Source organism: Triticum urartu, chromosome 5 (assembly GCF_003073215.2).
Source record: "Triticum urartu cultivar G1812 chromosome 5, Tu2.1, whole genome shotgun sequence".
NCBI lineage: Eukaryota > Viridiplantae > Streptophyta > Magnoliopsida > Poales > Poaceae > Triticum > Triticum urartu.
Window position 1 is genome coordinate 627,726,101 of NC_053026.1, and position 20,912 is coordinate 627,747,012.

Below are 20,912 nucleotides of genomic sequence, written 5' to 3' on the forward strand. Positions count from 1 at the left end.
TGGATGTAATATGCCGTAATTTCTTTATTGTATAGTCTAGGTTTTTTCTTATTCACGATGGTGTAGCTATTTTACTGTATATATATCCTGTCTTCGCAGTAAACCGGCCAAACCGTAAAATTACGGTACATAATCGGGCCGTCATGCAATCACGATGTAGGTTGGGCCTGAAACGTGCCGAACAGCTCACGGGCCGGCAGCAGCCCGAAATGAACCCCGGCCCATGATTGTGCGAATCAAATCACGGGCTTTTATCAGACCAAAAAATTGTCTCGGTCCTTGTTTGGCCCAATCAGATATCGGCTGCGAGCAGGCCGGATGCAAACCGGGTCGTAGTTAGGCCCAACTATATGACGGGCTTTTAACAGGCTGAAATTAATATAGGGCCAAAATGTTAAACAGGCCCTTAACAGGCCAAAACTAATATCAGGCCGAATTACTAAGTGGACCTTTAGCAAGTGGGCCCAAAAGCATAGTGTCCAGTTGACGGGCCGAATCTAATATGGGCCATAATTAGGCCCGAAACCTCTTAAAGGGCCGGACCTGATCTGGGCCGTAATTTGGCCCAGAACGTGGTAGGCTTTTAACGGGCCGGATCTCATATGGGCCACTATTAGGCCCGGAGCGTGGCAGGCCATTAATGGACCGGATCAAATATGGGCCGGCATTTGGCCCAAAACATGGCAGCCAGTTAATGGGCCGGCCTACTAGGGTCCTCAAAATCTTGTGGGCCTACAGCTGGGCTGACCCATTAATGTCGGCGAAATCTCATGGGCCTTTAGCTGGGCCGGCCCATTATGATCCGCAAGAATTTTGTGGGCCTTTACCTGGGCCGGCCCATTATGGCACACAAAAATCTTATGGGCCTTTACCTGGGCCGGCCCATTATGGCCCGCGAAATCTTGTGGGCCTTTAGCTAGGCCAGCCCATTATTGTCCGCAAAATCTCATGGGACTTTAGCTGGGCCGGCCCATTATGGTCCGCAATGTTAGATAAGTCATGTACCCCTTTGTATTTATCCCGTTGTATAAGGGGTTTCCTGCATATGTTCCACACCTGTACATGTATATATATATCGGCCTATGGCCTCATGGGAATACAAGTTGCATATTTCCTAACATGGTATTAGAGCCAGGTCAATTTTTTTACACGCCGCAACTCGTGTGATTGATCCTCCCGTGGCGCCGCCGTTGCTTCTCTCTCCGCCGCCGGTCCCCACGACCGCTCCACTCTTTCCTCGATCTAAGCCGCCGACGCGAACCGGTCTCCTCTCTGCTCGACACGAAATCGCCGGGATCGAAGCCGCCTGCTTCTTGCCCGACCTCTGCTCGAGCTCGGATCAAAGCCGCTCGGCTCGAAGCTGCCGGGATCGCAGCCGGTTCCGCTCCATCGCTCCTTGCCAAATCGTCGCCCGCAGCCCCCGATTGGATCGGCCTGCTCCAACTCGTCGCCCGCAGTCCCCGATTGGATCGGCCTGCTCCACTCGTCGCCCGCAACCTCCGCTTGGATCGGCCTGCTCTGTCCCGCCCAGACTTCCGCTCGAGGCCAGATCGAGATTCTGCTTCCGAGGCTCGTCCACTTCTGATTCCTACGGCCTGATCGAGCCTCCCGCCGCAGCTGCAGATCCAGGCTCCTGATCATCGGTCTAAAAAAAAGGGTGCGATGTCTCTGTCCTCGGGCTATGTTGCTGTCCCTCGCTGTCCGGTGATCTTTGATGGTACTAACTACACCGAGTTTACTGGCTTCATGCGCATTCACATGCGTGGCATCCGTCTTTGGGGTGTTCTTTCTGGCGAGGTCTGTTGTCCGCCCCGTCCAGTTCCTCCGGTGGCCCCTACTCCGCCAACTCCATTGGTTCTTCCTACAGATGCTAATCAGGCCGCCAAGGATGCGGCTAAGGTTGCTGATGAGGCTGCTGATCGTGCTTATGATGAGAGGGTTTTGGCTTATGAGGAGGCTCTTCAGACGTATCATGGTGCTCTGTCTGTTTACACCCAGTGGCTTGATGATGATGCTCGTGCTGCAGCTGTTCTCACTGCTAGTGTTCTACCTCAGTTTGCTTCTGAATTTCTGGGTCTTTCTACTGTCTTTGAGATGTGGACCCGTCTTCGTGAGCGCTATCAGCCCTCGGGTGATGCCTTATACCTCTCTGTGATCCGTCAGGAGCATGCTCTTCAGCAGGGTGACTCCACTGTTGATGACTTCTATGCACAGAGTTCTGCTATCTGGCGCCAGCTTGATTCTCTTCGTAGTGCTGGGTGTCGTACCTGCCCCTGTTGCCAGGCTGTCCAGGCCAATTTGGAGTTTCATCGCGTCTATGAGTTCTTGTCTCGGCTTCGTAAGGAGTTTGAGCCCCGGCGTGCTCAGTTGTTTGCTCGTGGCCGTATTTCTCTCATGGAGGCGCTTTTTGAGATTCGTGCTGAGGAGACTCGCTTACGTGGTGCTGGTTTGCTGGAGGTTCCCTCTGTGCTCGCTACTCGTGCTCCTACGCCACTTGCTCCACCGACCCCTTCTCGCTCGAGTGCTCCGCCGCTCTTGCCCACTCCTTCTGGAGGCTCAGGTTGCTCCCGTCCACATTGCGCCTATTGCAACAATGATGGTCATCTTGAGTCTCAGTGCTACACGAAGAAGAAACACCTGCGCAAGGCTCGATCATCATCTTCCGGGACTTCGTCATCTACCTCGACAGCTTCAGCCATTGCTTTGACTGAGCAGGATATTCTGAGACTTAAGCGTCTGCTCGCGGCTTCAGGTTCTTCCTCGACGGGTACTGCCGGTTCTGTGACTGATGCTTCCCGCACTGAGCAATCACCCTCTACACAGTCAGGTACATCCCCTGGGTTCTGGACTCTGGAGCTTCTTTTCATATGTCTTCTCATTCTTCCACTTTGTCCTCTCTTCGATCACTGGATTCTCCTATTCATGTCTTCACTGCTGATGGTACTCCACTTTCTGTTGCTAGTAGAGGCAATCTTACTACTTCTTCTTATTCTGTTCCTGATGTGGCTCATGTTCCTCGCCTTACCATGAATTTGTTTTCTGCTGGTCAACTTACGGATTCTGGTTGTCGCGTCATCCTTGACGTTGACTCTTGTTCTGTTCAGGACCGTCACACGCACACTCTGGTTGGGGCTGGCCCTCGCCGCCGTGATTCTCAGGGTCTTTGGGAGTTGGACTGGCTTCATGTTCCTTCTGCCGCCACCACCATCGCCAGTTCTTCCGCTTCTGTCGCCTCCGTCACTGGTTCCTTCCAGCAGTGGCATCATCGACTTGGTCATCTGTGTGGTTCTCGGTTGTCTTCTTTAGTTCGTCGAGGCCTTCTGGGGTCTGTCTCAGGAGATGTCTCTTTAGAGTGTCAGGGTTGTCATCTTGGCAAGCAGATTCAGTTACCATATTCACATAGTGAGTCAGTGTCTAAGCGTCCTTTCGATTTAGTCCATTCTGATGTATGGGGTCCGGCCCCTTTCGCTTCGAAAGGTGGTCATAAATACTATATTATTTTCATAGATGATTTCTCTCGTTACACATGGCTTTATTTCATGACTTCTCGTTCTGAGGTGTTGTCTATTTATAAGCGTTTTGCTGCCATGGTTCATACTCAGTTCTCTTCCCCCATTCGTGTTTTTCGTGCTAACTCTGCTGGCGAGTATATCTCTAAGATGTTGTGTGGTGTTCTTGCTGAACACGGGACTCTCTCTCAATTCTCTTGTCCTGGTGCTCATGCTTAGAATGGTGTGGCTGAGCGAAAGCATCGACATCTTCTTGAGACGGCTCGTGCATTGATGATTGCTGCCTCTCTCCCGCCTCATTTTTGTGCTGAGGCCGTCTCCACATCCACCTATCTTATCAATATACAGCCTTCCGCTGCTCTACAGGGTGGTGTTCCTTTCGAGCGACTTTTTGATCGTTCTCCCGATTATTCGATGCTTCGCTCGTTTGGTTGTGTTTGCTATGTTCTTCTTGCCCCTCGCGACCGCACCAAACTGACTGCTCAGCCTGTTGAGTGTGTCTTCTTAGGCTACAGTGATGAGCATAAGGGCTATCGTTGTTGGGATCCTATTGGTCGTCGGATGCGTATCTCTCGAGATGTGACTTTTGAAGAGTCTCGTCCCTTCTACCCACGCCCATCTTCCTCGACTTTTTCAGTGCAGGATATCTCTTTTCTCACTTTTCCTGACTCACCTATCACTCCCGCCGAGACTGTACCTCTCCGTTCCACTTCCTCTCCTTCTCCACATCTAGTTGATTTGCAGCCACCATCCTCCTCGGTCTCCTCGCCTCGCATGTCACCGGGTTCTCCACCTTCATCTCCGGTGACTTCCTCCCCGGTCTCCTCTCCCAGCCTGTCACCGGATTCTACACCTTCATCTCCGGTGACTTCTTCGTCGCCACCCCCTGATTCTACCTTGCCGATTCCTCCTTCTATTATTCCATCTTTTCCTCAGCATTACACTCGTCGTCCACGACCAGTTGATGCCTCTGTGGATGCGTCGTCATCTTCCTCTCAGCCTACTTATGGCTTGCGTTCTCGTCCTCGTCCGCCTGTTGATCGCTTTGGATTTCCCACTGCTGGTGCTACTATTCTTGAGCCGACTTCTTACCATCAGGCTGTTGTTCATCCTGAATGGCAGTTTGCGATGGCAGAGGAGATTGCTGCTCTTGAACGCACTGGTACCTGGGATCTTGTTTCTCTTCCTCCCGGAGTCCGTCCGATCACTTGTAAGTGGGTCTACAAGGTTAAGACTCGCTCTGATGGTTCTCTTGAGCGTCACAAAGCTCGTCTTGTGGCTCGTGGTTTTCAGCAGGAGCATGGTCGTGATTATGACGAGACTTTTGCTCCTGTGGCTCATATGACCACTGTCCGTACACTTCTTGCCGTTGCCTCTGCACGCCACTGGTCTATATCTCAGCTTGATGTTATGAATGCCTTTCTTAATGGTGAGCTGCGTGAGGAGGTGTACATGCAGCCACCACCTGGGTATTCTATTCCTGATGGCATGGTATGTCGTCTTCGTCGCTCTCTCTATGGCCTTAAGCAAGCCCCCCGTGCCTGGTTTGAGCGCTTTGCCTCTGTGATCACTGCTGCTGGTTTTTTAGCCAGTGCTCATGATCCAGCATTGTTTATTCACCTTTCTCCTCATGGACGGACTCTTCTTCTTCTTTATGTTGATGACATGATCATCACGGGGGATGACCCCGAGTATATTGCCTTTGTAAAGGCCCGTCTTAGTGAGCAGTTTCTTATGTCTGATCTTGGACCTCTTCGCTACTTTCTTGGAATTGAAGTCTCTTCTACCTCTGATGGCTTTTTTATCTCCCAGGAAAAGTATATCCAGGATCTTCTTGCTCGTGCTGCTCTTACTGATGAGCGCGTTGTTGAGACTCCTATGGAGCTCAATGTTCACCTCCGTGCTACTAATGGTGATCCTCTCCCTGATCCGACGCGTTATCGTCATCTTGTTGGCAGTCTTGTCTATCTAGCTGTCACTCGTCCGGACATCTCTTATCCGGTTCATATTCTGAGTCAGTTTGTTTCTGCCCCCACCTCGGTTCACTATAGTCATCTCCTTCGTGTTCTTCGATATCTTCGAGGCACGATCTCTCACCGTCTATTCTTTCCTCGCTCCAGTTCTTTACAGCTCCAGGCCTATTTGGATGCTACGTGGGCTAGTGATCCTTCCGATCACCGTTCACTTTCTGCTTACTGTGTTTTTCTTGGTGGTTCTCTCATTGCCTGGAAGACGAAAAAACAGCTTGCAGTTTCCCGTTCGAGTGCCGAGGCTGAGTTGCGAGCAATGGATCTTTTGACGGCAGAGGTGACTTGGTTACGGTGGTTACTTCAGGATTTTGGTGTTTCTGTCACTACACCGACTCTGCTTTTATCTGACAGTACAGGTGCTATCAGCATTGCACGCGATCCTGTGAAGCATGAGCTCACCAAGCATATTGGTGTTGATGCGTTCTATGTGCGCGCTGCTGTGCAGGATCAGGTTATTGCTCTTCAGTATGTGCCTTCCGAGTTACAGTTGGAGGATTTCCTGACGAAGGCTCAGACTAGAGCACAACATGGCTTTTATCTCTCCAAACTCAGTGTTGTTCATCCACCATGAGTTTGAGGGGGGGTGTTAGATAAGTCATGTACCCCTTTGTATTTATCCCGTTGTATAAGGGGTTTCCTGCATATGTTCCACACCTGTACATGTATATTTATATCGGCCTATGGCCTCATGGGAATACAAGTTGCATATTTCCTAACACGCAAAATCTTGTGGGCCTTTAGTTGGGCCAGCCCATTTAAACTTGTTGGGCCGTGCCACGTGTCGACGTATGATAGGCGCCTTCTGTCCAATGAGTGGATGACATCTGTCCCAACGACGAGCCGACACGTGTTTCCTCTAGCCAATGATGATTTTACACGTGGAAAATCCCCATTGGTCGGGGCTGTTAACGGGTTATCGGATACAAAACCTGACCCGATAGCTTAATGGCGTTCCGTTACGGTGGATGCCACGTGTCGGTCACCCTTGACGAAAGCACTTCTATGACGCGTGATTTATCGTCATGGAAGTGGACACTTCCGTGATGATAATTTTGGTAATGTCATGGAACACTTCTACGACAGCACAGGTATGACTATCTTGATTCTGTCATAAATTTGTCATGGATGTACATGCATGACAAAAAACGCGACCTATTGTGACAAACACGTATCATCACGGAAGTGTATTTTTTTGTAGTGTCAAGTAGAGGCATACTAGTGACACTCTATTTGTCTATATATTCACACATGTATTATGTTTCCAGTTAATACAATTCTAGCATGAATAATAAAATTTTATCATGATATAAGGAAATAAATAATAACTTTATTATTGCCTCTAGGGCATATTTCCTTCAGTCTCCCACTTGCACTAGAGTCAATAATCTATATTACACAGTAATGATTCTAACACCCATGGAGCCTTGGTGCTGATCATGTTTTGCTCGTGGAAGAGGCTTAGTCAACGGGTCTGCAACATTCAGATCCGTATGTATCTTGCAAATTTCTATGTCTCCCACCTGGACTAAATCCCGGATGGAATTGAAGCGTCTCTTGATGTGCTTGGTTCTCTTATGAAATCTGGATTCCTTCGCCAAGGCAATTCCACCAGTATTGTCACAAAAGATTTTCATTGGACCCGATGCACTAGGTATGACACCTAGATCGGATATGAACTCCTTCATCCATACTCCTGCATTGCTGCTTCCGAAGCAGCTATGTACTCTGCTTCACACGCAGATCCCGCCACGACGCTTTGTTTAGAACTGCGCCAACTAACAGCTCCACCATTCAATGTAAACACATATCCGGTTTGCGATTTAGAATCATCCGGATCAGTGTCAAAGCTTGCATCAATGTAACCATTTACGATGAGCTCTTTGTCACCTCCATAAACGAGAAACATATCCTTAGTCCTTTTCAGGTATTTCAGGATGTTCTTGACCGCTGTCCAGTGATCCACTCCTGGATTACTTTGGTACCTCCCTGCTAAACTTATAGCAAGGCACACATCAGGTCTGGTACACAACATTGCATACATGGTAGAGCCTATGGCTGAAGCATAGGGAACATCTTTCATCTTCTCTCTATCTTCTGCAGTGGTCGGGCATTGAGTCTTACTCAACTTCACACCTTGTAACACAGGCAAGAACCCTTTCTTTGCTTGATCCATTTTGAACTTCTTCAAAACTTTGTCAAGGTATGTGCTTTGTGAAAGTCCAATTAAGCGTCTTGATCTATCTCTATAGATCTTGATGCCCAATATATAAGCAGCTTCACCGAGGTCTTTCATCGAAAAACTCTTATTCAAGTATCCCTTTATGCTATCCAGAAATTCTATATCATTTCCAATCAGCAATATGTCATCCACATATAATATCAGAAATGCTACAGAGCTCCCACTTACTTTCTTGTAAATACAGGCTTCTCCAAAAGTCTGTACAAAACCAAATGCTTTGATCGCACTATCAAAGCGTTTATTCCAACTCCGAGAGGCTTGCACCAGTCCATAAATGGATCGCTGGAGCTTGCACACTTTTTAGCTCCCTTTGGATCGACAAAACCTTCTGGTTGCATCATATACAACTCTTCTTCCAGAAATACATTCAGGAATGCAGTTTTGACATCCATTTGCCAAATTTCATAATCATAAAATGCGGCAATTTCTAACTAGATTCGGACAGACTTAAGTATCGCTACGGGTGAGAAGGTCTCATCGTAGTCAATCCCTTGAACTTTTCGAAAACCTTTTGCAACAAGTCGAGCTTTATAGATAGTAACATTACTGTCAACGTCAGTCTTCTTATTGAAGATCCATTTATTCTCAATTGCTTGCCGATCATCGGGCAAGACAACCAAAGTCCACACTTTGTTCTCATACATGGATCCCATCTCAGATTTCATGGCCTCAAGCCATTTTGCGGAATCTGGGCTCACCATCGCTTCTTCATAGTTCGTAGGTTTGTTATGGTCTAGTAACATAACTTCCAGAATAGGATTACCGTAGCACTCTGGTGCGGATCTTACTCTGGTTGACCTACGAGGTTCAGTAACAACTTGATCTGAAGTTTCATGATCATCATCATTAACTTCCCCATTAATTGGTGTAGGTGTCGCAGAAACCGGTTTCTGCGATGAACTACTTCCAATAGGGGAGCAGGTATAGTTACCTCATCAAGTTCTACTTTCCTCCCACTCACTTCTTTTGAGAGAAACTTCTTCTCCAGAAAGATTCCGAATTTAGTCTCCTTTGGGTATCCTATGAAGACACATTTCTCCGATTTGGGTTCGAGCTTATCAGGTTGAAGCTTTTCACATAAGCATCGCAGCCCCAAACTTTAAGAAACGACAACTTTGGTTTCTTGCCAAACCACAATTCATAAGGCGTCATCTCAACGGTGTTCAATGGTGCCCTATTTAACGTGAATGCGGCCGTCTCTAAAGCATAACCCCAAAACGATAGCGGTAAATCAGTAAGAGACATCATAGATCGCACCATATCTAGTAAAGTACGATTACGACGTTCGGGCACACCATTACGCTGTGGTGTTCCGGGTGGCGTGAGTTGCGAAACTATTCCGCATTGTTTCAAATGAAGACCAAACTCATAACTCAAAAATTCGCCTCCATGATGTGATTGTAGAAACTTTATTTTCTTGTTACGATGATTTTCAACTTCACTCTGAAATTCTTTGAACTTTTCAAACGTTTCAGACTTATGTTTCATTAAGTAGATATACCCATATCTGCTTAAATCATCTGTGAAGGTGAGAAAATAACGATATCCGCCTCGAGCCTCAATATTCATCGGACCACATACATCTGTGTGTATGATTTCCAACAAATCTGTTGCTCTCTCCATAGTTCTGGAGAACGGCGTTTTAGTCATCTTGCCCATGAGGCACGGTTCGCAAGTACCAAGTGATTCATAATCAAGTGGTTACAAAAGTCCATCGGTATGGAGTTTCTTAATGCGCTTTACACCGATATGACCTAAACGGCAGTGCCACAAATAAGTTGCACTATCATTATTAACTCTGCATCTTTTGGCTTCAATATTATGAATATGTGTATCACTACTATCGAGATTCAACAAAAATAGACCACTCTTCAAGGGTGCATGACCATAAAAGATATTACTCATATAAATAGAACAACCATTATTCTCTGATTTAAATGAATAATCGTTTTGCATCAAACAAGATCCAGATATAATGTTCATGCTCAACGCTGGCACCAAATAACAATTATTTAGGTCTAATACTAATCTCGATGGTAGATGTAGAGGTAGCGTGCCGACCGCGATCACATCGACTTTGGAACCATTTCCCACACGCATCGTCACCTCGTCCTTAGCCAATCTTCGCTTAATCCATAGCCCCTGTTTTGAGTTGCAAATATTAGCAACATAACCAATATCAAATACACAGGTGCTACTGCGAGCATTAGTAAGGTACACATCAATAACATGTATATCACATATACCTTTGTTCACCTTGCCATCCTTCTTATCCGCCAAATACTTGGGGCAGTTCCGCTTCCAGTGACCAGTTTGCTTGCAGTAGAAGCACTCAGTCTCAGGCTTAGGTCCAGACTTGGGTTTCTTCTCCTGAGCATCAACTTGCTTGCTGTTCTTCCTGAAGTTCCCCTTCTTCTTCACTTTGCCCTTTTTCTTGAAACTGGTGGTCTTATTGACCATCAACACTGGATGCTCCTTTTTGATTTCTACCTCCGCAGCCTTTAGCATTGCAAAGAGCTCGGGAATCGTCTTATCCATCCCTTGCATGTTATAGTTCATCGTGAAGCTCTTGTAGCTTGGTGGAAGTGATTGGAGAATTCTGTCAATGACGCTATCATCCGGAAGATTAACTCCCAGTTGAATCAAGTGATTATTATACCCGGACATTTTGAGTATATGCTCACTGACAGAACTATTCTCCTCCATCTTGCAGCTGTAGAACTTATTGGAGACTTCATATCTCTCAATCGGGGCATTTGCTTGAAATATTAACTTCAACTCCTGGAACATCTCATATGCTCCATGACGTTCAAAACATCGTTGAAGTCCTAGTTCTAAGCCGTAAAGCATGGTACATTGAACTATCGAGTAGTCATCAACTTTGCTCTGCCAGACGTTCTTAACGTCGTCAGTTGCATCAGCAGCAGGCCTGGCACCCAGCGGTGCTTCCAGGACGTAATTCTTTTGTGCAGCAATGAGGATAATCCTCAAGTTACGGACCCAGTCCGTATAATTGCTACCATCATCTTTCAACTTTGCTTTCTCAAGGAACACATTAAAATTCAACGGAACAACAGCACGGGCCATCTATCTACAATCAACATAGACAAGCAAGATACTATTAGGTACTAAGTTCATGATAAATTTAAGTTCAATTAATCATATTACTTAAGAACTCCCACTTAGATAGACATCCCTCTAATCCTCTAAGTGATCACGTGATCCATATCAACTAAACCATGTCCGATCATCACTTGAGATGGAGTAGTTTCAATGGTGAACATCACTATGTTGATCATATCTACTATATGATTCACGCTCGACCTTTCGGTCTCCGTGTTCCGAGGCCATATCTGTTATATGCTAGGCTCATCAAGTTTAACCTGAGTATTCCGCGTGTGCAACTGTTTTGCACCCATTGTATTTGAACGTAGAGCCTATCACACCCGATCATCATGTGGTGTCTCAGCACGAAGAACTTTCGCAGCGGTGTATACTTAGGGAGAACACTTATACTTTGATAATTTAGTGAGGGATCATATTATAATGCTACCATCAATCAAAGCAAGATAAGATGCATAAAAGATAAACATCACATGCAATCAATATAAGTGATATGATATGGCCATCATCATCTTGTGCTTGTGATCTCCATCTCTGAAGCACCGTCATGATCACCATTGTCACCGGCGCGACACCTTGATCTCCATCGTAGCATCATTGTCGTCTCGCCAATCTTATGCTTCTACGACTATCGCTACCGCTTAGTGATAAAGTAAAGCATTACAGGGCGATTGCATTGCATACAATAAAGCGACAACCATATGGCTCCTGCCAGTTGCCGATAACTCGGTTACAAAACATGATCATCTCATACAATAAAATTTAGCATCATGTCTTGACCATATCACATCACAACATGCCCTGCAAAAACAAGTTAGACGTCCTCTACTTTGTTGTTGCAAATTTTGTGTGGCTGCTACGGGCTTAGCAAGAACCGTTCTTACCTACGCATCAAAACATCAACGATAGTTTGTCAAGTTGGCTTTGTTTTAACCTTCGCAAGGACCGGGCGTAGCCACACTCGGTTCAACTAAAGTTGGAGAAACTGACACCCGCCAACCACCTGTGTGCAAAGCACGTCGGTAGAACCAGTCTCGCGTAAGCATACGCGTAATGTCGGTCTGGGCCGCTTCATCCAACAATACCGCTGAACCAAAGTATGACATGCTGGTAAGCAGTATGAATTATATCGCCTACAACTCACTTGTGTTCTACTCGTGCATATGACATCTACGTATAAAACCTGGCTCTGATACCACTATTGGGGAACGTAGTAATTTCAAAATTTTCCTATGCACATGCAAGATCATGCTGATGCATAGCAACGAGAGGGGAGAGCGTTGTCCATGTACCCTCGTAGACCGAAAGCGGAAGCGTTAGCACAACGCGGTTGATGTAGTCGTATGTCTTCATGATCCGACCGATCAAGTACCGAACGTACGGCACCTCCGAGTTCAGCACACGTTCAGCCCGGTGACGGCCCTCGAACTCCGATCTAGCCGAGTGTTGAGGGAGAGTTTCGTCAGCACAACGGCGTAGTGACGATGATGATGTTCTACCGACGCAGGGCTTCGCCTAAGCACCGCTACAGTATTATCGAGGTGGACTATGGTGGAGGGGGGCACCACACAAGGCTAAAAGATCAAACGATCAATTGTTGTCTCTAGGGTGCCCCCTGTCCCCGTATATAAAGGAGCAAGGGGGGAGGTGCAGCCGGCCAAGAGGGGGCGCGCCAGGAGGAGTCCTACTCCTACCGAGAGTAGGACTCCCTCCCTTTTCCTTGTTGGACTAGGAGTGGAGGGGGGAGGAAGAGGGAGAGAGGAAGGAAAGGGGGGGCGCCGCCCCGCTCTCCTTGTCCTATTCGGACTAGGGGGGAGGGGCACACGGCCCTGCCCTGGCCGCCTCTCCTCTTCTCCACTAAGGCCCACTATGGCCCATTAAGCCCCCCGGGGGTTCCGGTAACCCCTCGGTACTCCGGTAAAATCCCGATTTCACCCGGAACACTTCCGATATCCAAACATAGGCTTCCAATATATCAATCTTCATGTCTCGACCATTTCGAGACTCCTCGTCATGTCCGTGATCACATCCGGGACTCCGAACACTAGTAGAAAAAGGGTCAAATGTGAAGCACATTAGTGCCGGTTTGAATTTGAGCCGGCACTAATGTGACCATTAGTGCCGGTTCCAACGGCTAGGCGGGCGGGCATCATTAGTACCGGTTCGTGGGTAACCTTTAGTACCGGTTCATGCCACGAACCGGTACTAATGAGGCTGTGTCAGGCTATGGTCAGTCTGGGGCCCCCACGAAGACCTTTAGTACTGGTTCATGCCATGAACCGGTACTAGAGTTTCTTTGTAAGCTGATTTTTAGTCCCACCTCGCCAAGAGAGAGGCAGTATGAGCGGTTTATAAGCCGTGAGTGCACAGACAATGACAAAGAGTTGCAATGCTCACCTACATGTTGATTAGCTTCAAGCCTTGCGGAATAGCATAGATTGCACTGAGCTATGTGCAGTGCAGTCTACACTATTCTGAATGGCTTGAAGCAAATTAACCAGCATTGCACTTCTTTTTTATTTTTAATAACTTATTTGAACTCCGGACTTCTTTTGTGTTTAGTATGCAGCATTCAAAGCGACGTCATCAATTTCCAACATGTTCTGACATCATTTGTTGTTTTTCGGTCATTTACCTAATTGTTTAGAGAGCTAAATGGCCGTGAAATTGAAAATCACTACAAAATGAATCTTGAAAATGTTGAAACTTGGCATGGTATCATCATATCACCCGCATAGCATGCGCGAAAGAGTAGAGAGGGTCACGGCAAAAACTGGACGCACTTCGTGTACAAACTAGACAAACTCTTTCAGAGTATCAGGGTTTCGGACGAGAACTCATCTGTTACATGGCCACTTCAATGTTTTTTAAACTTATTTGAACTCCGGACTTCTTTTGTGTTTAGTATGCAGCATTCAAAGCGACGTCATCAATTTCCAACATGTTCTGACATCATTTGTTGTTTTCGGTCATTTACCTAATTGTTTTAGAGAGATAAATGACCGTGAAATTGAAAATCACTACAAAATGAATCCTGAAAATGTTGAAACTTGGCATGGTATCATCATATCACCCGCATAGCATGCGCGAAAGAGTAGAGAGGGTCACGGCAAAAACTAGATGCACTTCGTGTACAAACTGGACAAACTCTTTCGGAGTATCAGGGTTTCGGACGAGAACTCATCTGTTACACGGCCAACTTCAATGTTTTTTAAACTTATTTGAACTCTTGACTTCTTTTGTGTTCAGTATGCAGCATTAAAAGCGACGTCATCAATTTGCAACATGTTCTGACATCATTTGTTGTTTTTCGGTCATTTACCTAATTGTTCAGTATGCAGCATTCAATTTCCAGAAGAAAATAAATAGAAGAAAAGAAATAATGCAGAAAATAAAAAAACTAAACAAAAAATTACTCAAAAATAAATAATGCAGAAAAGAAAAAACTATATAAAAACTACTCAAAAATAAATAGAAGAAAATAAATAATGCAGAAAAGAAAAAACTATATAAAAAATTTGTTGGCGCGCTGCCCTGTAGGCCTGCCAGACCTAGGGTGTGCAAATGCAGGCCCAGAAGAGCCAGCAGGCTCACAGGGCAGTGCGCCCTAATTAATTAGGCCCAGAAGCCTGCTATATAGAGGAGTTGGAAGAGGTAGCCGCGGCTGGGTTTATAAACCAGTGCGGCTGCCCTTCGCCCGGCGAGGTGGGACTAAACTTTGGGGTGGCAGCGCGAGGCCTTTAGTACCGGTTGGTGGCACCAACCGGTACTAAAGACCACCCTTTAGTACCGGTTGGAACCACCAACCGGTACTAAAGGCCTGCTCTTCCCGCCTCTTGGCCTAGCCAAAGTTGGCCTTTAGTACCGGTTGGTGGCTCCAACCGGTACTAAAGGCCTCTCCTATATATACAACACTTACGAAAATTCAGTTAGATCTCCCCACTTCTTTTGTCTCCAACCTCTCGCGCGCCGCTCGAACCCGTCCTCGCCGCCCGTCGCCCGTCGTCCGTCGTCGTCGTCGCTGTCCCCGCCGCCGCCCGTCGTCGTCACCGTCTCGCGCCGCCGCCCAGAACGCCGCGCGCCGCCGTCCGTCGTCATCCCGCCGCGGTCCCGTACGTCTCTCGCTCTCACGTATACCCGCCGCGCCGCCGTCCGTCGTCGTCGCACCCGGCCCGTATGGCGGCGCCCCCGCCCCGTACGCCGGCGCCCCCGCTCGTACGTACGGGGCGGCGGCGTACGGGGCCACACACATACACACACATGCATATATACATACACACACACATACACACACATTTTTTTACTTATTTTTTGTTTTTTAGAAAAGTTAATTAGATGATCGAATGTTTGATTAATGTCGAATGTTAGATGAATTAGCTAGATAGAAAATTGTCGAACTAGAGATTTGAACTAGTTGAATAATTAATATAACTAGTTTATTTTTAGTAAGAAAATTATCGAACTAGTTTATTTAGGTATATGAGATTTGAACTAGTTCAATAATTAATATAACTAGTTTATTTTTAGTAAGAAAATTGTCGAACTAGTTTATTTAGGTATATGAGATTTGAACTAGTTCAATAATTAATATAACTAGTTTATTTAGGTATATGAGATTTGAACTAGTTCAATAATTAATATAACTAGTTTATTTTTAGTAAGAAAATTTAGGTATCTGAGATTTGATGATCTAATTAAAATATTATTTGTTAATGAGTTTTCTGTTTATTTAATTTTTTATATATATTGAGTTTATATAAATGTTAGATTAATGTCGAATGTTAGATGAATTAGATAGAAAAGTTAAATATATAATAATGTCAATTGTTAGAGATGAATATAGTTAGATATATTAATGTCAAATGTTAGATGAATATATATTTGGCTAGATATTAATTAATGTTAGATAGTAATAGGTGTTTAATGTTTCACCTATATGAACATAGGAAATGTCATCTGACGACGAAAAAGATTTCATTGTGTGCGAACACTGTGAAGACCAGCGCGGCCTGTGCGACAGAAATTTCCTTGTTGATGGTAGGCGCTTCAGCATCAAGCTGGATGAGACATTCGAAGTTGATACAGTAAGTCACTTTGCCAATTATTATTTGAATGCAAAACTTATGCTTCATTTGCTTCAACTTATAAATTTAAATTTTCACTATTCTACTAGCGCATCCCCTGCCATCCAAGAATTTTTGTCTTGGATAAGATAGGTTTTAGTGCTATAGATGATATGGAGGTAAAGAGAGTTTACTTGAAGACGGAGCATGGGTATACTTTCAACGTCAAATTATATAATGGAGACACATACACCCATTTTGAATGCAAAACTTGGCAAGCACTATGCAAGGCTTATGCATTTGAGCCTGGTATGGTTGTCACCTTTGATATTCGTCCGGAAGATGATATTGAAGGTAATATAGACATCTGGGTCGACGTGCAAACACCTCCAGTTCTACCATTATGTGAGTTTTTCTCAACCATGCATGCATATGTTTATGTCTTTGATACAGTTTATTCAAAAATAGTTGACAACTAATTTGTATTGTCAGCTTATTTCGGTTCAAGCAAACATGTCCGGCGCTTGGTAGACAGGACCTACTACTGCCCCGGGGCTCAACTAAACTGCGAGGAGATAAGTCATTATGTTTCATGGCTTGAGGATCTTAATACTGTCAAGACAAAAAAAATTCCTGAACTTAGAAATGTTAGTACTCAAAACGTGCGACCAATGGTGATCGTATTGAACTACGGTCACATCTATAATCGAAAGATGGTAAGATTTTAACTATTTGTCCTTAATTAGTGCATCTTTTGCATATATTATTTTTGAAGCTAAACTTTCATTGCTTAGTATATTAATTACTATACGATGTTCTTCAACAGGGACTTCCGATGATAGTTGTGCCTCAGTGGATCGAGACTAAAGGTGACATGTCAATGGTTAGCTTACGGCCAAGATATCCTACATTGCACATGAGTGCATTCAGGATTTCTGAAAGCGAAGAATGCTTAATAGTGAAAGATTGGAGCAAAATTGTTAACGATCGCAGAGAAGTACTAGGGGGCAGCAAGGAGAAGCGCAACCCAAGATTAGGAGACAGATTCATCTGCATGCTCCAGTATGATGAATCAGGAGAGCTATACATGTTCTATGCTATTCTACCTGAGAGGGAGCAGCACTAGTTCATGCTCTTAATTAGTGTCTCATGTCCGTGTCCTGAACTTTGATGTTGGTGATGATTATGTTGAACTCGATGATATCTTTGCTTCTATTAGAAAGTGAATGTTTCCTCTTTAAGCTAGCCAGTGTTGGTGATGATTAGATAGCTAGTGGTAATGACTATGATGATTAAATAGTGGTAATTAAACGACTACGATGATTTTTAGCTAGCTAGAGTTTATTTATTTATTAATATGCGATGATGATGATGATGACGACGACTACAACTCATTATAACGTAAAACAATCCTAAATCAAATTGATAACACAAATTTAATTGAAAAATACAAAATAAAACAAAAACCCACAAACATTTAGTACCGGTTGGTGTTACCAACCGGTACTAAAGGGCTCCCGGCCCCCGGAGCTGGCTCGTGCCACGTGGTTTCCCTTTAGCACCGGTTCGTGCTGAACCGGTACTAAAGGGGGGGCCTTTAGTGACCACACTTTAGTGCCGGTTATGGAACCGGCACTATTGCCCGGTTCTGCACTAGTGGAACAACCTTCAGTACATCAAAACATATAAACTCATAATATAACTATCATCGATACGTTAAGCGTGCGGACCCTACGGGTTCGAGAACTATGTAGACATGACCGAGACATGTCTCTGGTCAATAACCAATAGGAACCTGGATGCTCATATTGGCTCCCACATATTCTACGAAGATCTTTATCGGTCAGACCGCATAACAACATATGTTGTTCCCTTTGTCATCGGTATGTTACTTGCCCGAGATTCGATCGTCGGTATCTCAATACCTAGTTCAATCTCGTTACCGGCAAGTCTCTTTACTCGTTCCGTAATACATCATCCCGCAACTAACTCATTAGTTGCAATTCTTGCAAGGCTTAAGTGATGTGCATTACCGAGAGGGCCCAGAGATACCTCTCCGACAATCGGAGTGACAAATCCTAATCTCGAAATACGCCAACCCAGCAAGTACCTTCGGAGACACCTATAGAGCACCTTTATAATCACCCAGTTACGTTGTGACGTTTAGTAGCACACAAAGTGTTCCTCCGGTAAACGGGAGTTGCATAATCTCATAGTCATAGGAACATATATAAGTCATGAAGAAAGCAATAGCAACATACTAAATGATCGAGTGCTAAGCTAACGGAATGGGTCAAGTCAATCACATCATTCTCCTAATGATGTATCCCGTTAATCAAATGACAACCCAAGTCAATGGTTAGGAAACTTAACCATCTTTGATCAACGAGCTAGTCAAGTAGAGGCATACTAGTGACACTCTGTTTGTCTATGTATTCACACATGTATTATGTTTCCGGTTAATACAATTCTAGCATGAATAATAAACATCTATCATGATATAAGGAAATAAATAATAACTTTATTATTGCCTTTAGGGCATATTTCCTTCAAGAGGACTAAGGAAATGTTTCTCGGTTATGGAGGTGATAAAGAGTTCATCGTAAAGGGTTACGTCGATGCAAGTTTTAACACTAATCCAGGTGACTCCGAGTCTCAATCTGGATACATATTGAAAGTGGCATCAATTAGCTAGAGTAGCTCCATGCAGAGCATTGTATACATAGAAATTTGTGAAATACATACGGATCTGAATGTGGCGGACCCGTTGACTAAAATTCTCTCACAAGCAAAACATGATCACACCTTAAGTACTCTTTGTGTGTTAATCACATGGCGATGTGAACTAGATTATTGACTCTAGTAAACCCTTTGGGTGTTGGTCACATGGCGATGTGAATTATGGGTGTTAATCACATGATGATGTGAACTATTGATGTTAAATCACATGGCGATGTGAACTAGATTATTGACTCTAGTGCAAGTGGGAGACTGAAGGAAATATGCCCTAGCGGCAATAATAAAGTTGTTATTTTATATTTCCTTATATCATGATAAATGTTTATTATTCATGCTAAAATTGTATTAACCGGAAACTTGATACATGTGTGGATACATAGACAAAACACAGTGTCCCTAGTGAGCCTCTACTTGACTATCTCGTTGATCAAAGATGGTTAAGGTTTCCTAACCATGAACATGAGTTGTCATTTGATAACGAGATCACAACATTAGGAGAATGATGTGATGGACAAGACCCATCCGTTAGCTTAGCATATTGATCGTTCAGTTTTATTGCTATTGCTTTCTTCGTGTCAAATACATATTCCTTCGACTATGAGATTATGCAACTCCCGGATACCGGAGGAATACCTTGTGTGCTATCAAACATCACAACGTAACTAGGTGATTATAAAGATGCTCTACAGGTCTCTCTGAAGGTGTTTGTTGGGTTGGCATAGATCGATATTAGGATTTGTCACTCCGAGTATCAGAGAGGTATCTCTGGGCCCTCTCGGTAATGCACATCATAAGAAGCCTTGCAAGCAAAGTGACTGATACGTCTCCAACATATCTATAATTTTTTATTGTACCATGCTATTATATTATCTGTTTTGGATGTTTAATGGGCTTTAATATGCTCTTTATATTATTTTTGGGACTACCTATTAACCGAAGGCCCAGTGCCAGTTCCTGTTTTTTTGCCTATTGCGGTGTTTTGCAGAAAAGGAATACCAAACGGAATGAAACCTTCGCGATGGTCTTTCTTGGAACGAAAGCAGTCTAGAAGACTTGGAGTTGAAGTCTGGAACTCCACGAGGCGGCCACGAGGCAGGAGGTCGTGCCTAGGGGGCAGGCGCGCCCCCCACCCTCGTGGGCCCCACGGAGCTCTGCCGACGTACTTCTTTCGCCTATATATACTCTTATACCCTAAAAACATCAGGGGAAGCCGCGAAACCACTTTTCCACCGCCGCAACCTTCTGTACCCGTGAGATCCCATCTTGGGGCCTTTTCTGGCGCTCTGCCGGAGGGGGAATCGATCACGGAGGGCTTCTACATCAACACCATAGCCTCTCCAATGATGTGTGAGTAGTTTACCACGGACCTTCGGGTCCGTAGTTATTATCTAGATGGCTTCTTCTCTCTCTTTGATTCTCAATAGAAAGTTCTCCTCGATGTTCTTGGAGATCTATTCGATGTAATACTCTTTTACGGTGTGTTTGCCGAGATCCGATGAATTTTGGATTTATGATCAAGTTTATCTATGAATATTATTTGGTTCTTCTCTGAATTCTTATATGCATAATTTGATATCTTCGCAAGTCTCTTCGAATTATCGGTTTAGTTTGGCCTACTAGATTGATATTTCTTGCAATGGGAGAAGTGCTTAGCTTTGGGTTCAATCTTGCGGTGTCCTTTCCTAGTGACAGTAGGGGTAACAAGGCATGTATTGTATTGTTGCCATCGAGGATAAAAAGATGGGGTTTATATCATATTGCTTGAGTTTATCCCTCTACATCATGTCATCTTGCCTAATGCGTTACTCTGTTCTTATGAACTTAATACTCTAGATGCATGCTGGATAGCGGTCGATGTGTGGAGTAATAGTAGTAGATGCAGAATCGTTTCGGTCTACTTGGCACGGACGTGATGCCTATATTCATGCTCATTGCCTAGATGTTCTCATAACAATGCGCTTTTCTATCAATTGCTCGATAGTAATTTGTTCACCCACCGTAATACATGCTATCATGAGAGAAGCCACTAGTGAAACCTATGGCCCCGGGGTCTATTTTACATCATATAAGTTTCTGATCTACAATTCTAGTTTCCTATTTATTTTATTTTGCAATCTTTACTTTCCAATCTATACAACAAAAATACCAAAAATATTTATCTTACTATCTTTATTAGATCTCACTTTTGCGAGTGACCATGAAGGTATTG

At 44.6% G+C, this 20,912-nt stretch overlaps 1 long non-coding RNA gene across 1 annotated transcript; it reads left to right on the forward strand.

The window, feature by feature from the left end:
- Window positions 1–2,568: 2,568 nt before the first annotated feature.
- On the forward strand, window positions 2,569–3,535 carry LOC125506364. Its single transcript, XR_007282642.1, has 2 exons — window positions 2,569–2,827; window positions 3,105–3,535. It is a non-coding gene; the product is annotated as an uncharacterized LOC125506364 (long non-coding RNA).
- The last annotated feature ends 17,377 nt before the right edge of the window (window positions 3,536–20,912 follow it).